General features: G+C 38.5%; 1 pseudogene; it reads right to left on the bottom strand.

Moving 5' to 3' along the window:
• Positions 1–279: 279 nt before the first annotated feature.
• Positions 280–845, bottom strand: LOC144503508 (calcium load-activated calcium channel pseudogene; annotated as a pseudogene).
• Between the last annotated feature and the right edge of the window lie 850 nt (positions 846–1695).

Raw genomic sequence — 1695 nt, 5'->3', positions numbered from 1 at the left:
CACATTTGACCCAGGTTGGTGTGTGGGATCAAAAACAGAATTAATGAGAGAATATTTTTTAAGAACTGGTTGTTTTGTAACACAATAAAGAGAACTTAGAAGCCGCACAAAATAAATTAAACACATAAATGATTCAAAAATAGTTTCACATGAGAGGTTTCAATCCTTCCATCCCTGCCAGATACAAAGTTCAAACTGTCTTTTTAGCTGTGAAAAGTACAAATTATACTGCTACATACAGTAGGCAGATATAATGTACAATACCACACAACAGTTACATCATGCAAATTTGCTTGCTTGAGGTGGAGGTCCCAGGATCCTCCAGCCTGTTTGGTAGGTGCATTGGAAGAAGCCAGACCCAGTAGTTTCTGAATATTCTGTCGAATGGACATTACACATGAAACGTACAAGAAAATGAAAGAATAGTCAGTGTAACCTTCACCAAGAAGGTTTTGGTGGAACAATCCCTGGATGTACGACAAAGGCACAAATGGGAGCTTAGCTCCCACTCTTCCATCAAATATGGAAGTAAACATGCCTATCAAAGCTGTGAAGCAAAATCCAATAGCAAACATAGTCTTCATTCGCACCATTGGGAGGTCCCGGTTACTATTTTTCAATGTTTCCTCTTGTTTCTCTCTTTTCTTCTTTTGCTGCCTCCCAGCAGATTCTGTTATTGCGGCTTTCTTTTTTTTCTATCTTCTTGCTTTGTGTCTCCATTTCAGCCTTCAGTTGTTTGTATTTGTCAGTTCTGTGCACCGTACACATGTGATACCTTCAGCTGACAGGGCGGTGCAGACCAAGATAAAGACAATCAGGATGGTGTCAGCGTACATGGTACTCATCGTGATCACCGACAGGAGTAAAGGAGGAGAAAGGTTCGGCTTTGAAATTGTCCCTAGGCCTAGTCCAGGCCCCGCTCCCATTCCTTAGCAACCGGGCACACCGAGGAGCTTGACTTGATTAGAAAATGATAATTGGCAAACAAATTGACCATTTAAAAGGCATTTAAGCAATTGCCAGGCTTGATCCTTTCCCACTATGAAGTTTTAGGAAGCTGTTATGAAATTCATTGCTTTTTCTAACTCCCTTGGTTACAACAGCGTTAAGAAAACCTGATCTGATTTCAGCAGTCCAGCTCTATAATAACTGGCTACTCCGTAAAAACCTCTTGTAATTTTGCTTTAAACCAAAGCTTGGAGTTGCAGCCACGTTTACAAGTGGCCACCCAGTCTGTTTCTTATTAGGTTTTTCAAAATTGAAAATACTTATGTGATCTGGATTTAATTAAGGGGAGGGGGGGAGGGGAAAGGATCAGCTGTTGGCAGAGACTGAACAAGCGATCAGCAACTCCTTTCTTCTTTTAGGAATTCCAACTTAAAACATAAGTAACGTGCAGAACTTTTTATTTAAATATTAAATGCTTTAATATATTTACTGTGTAATTTTAAAAATAATAGTTAGAATTTAACAACTTAATTTCTAATACATTTCATGGCAGTATGTCTGAAGATAAAGTGTTACAACACTTGGACATCTTACCAAAGCTGAAGATCTAATTCATTGAAAATTTTAAGTTGAACTCTGTCTAAATCAGGATGGAATATATTATAGATCGCGTATTCTCTATCCCAAACCCTCAGGCCAATTACTTCTCAGATTTCAGATCATTTTGGTTTTTGGATACAGCATATA

This window comes from Mustelus asterias, chromosome 2 (genome assembly GCF_964213995.1).
Source record: "Mustelus asterias chromosome 2, sMusAst1.hap1.1, whole genome shotgun sequence".
In the NCBI taxonomy this organism is placed as follows: domain Eukaryota; kingdom Metazoa; phylum Chordata; class Chondrichthyes; order Carcharhiniformes; family Triakidae; genus Mustelus; species Mustelus asterias.
The sequence above is the reverse complement of the archived record's forward strand: the minus strand, read 5'-3'. Positions and strand labels throughout refer to the sequence as shown.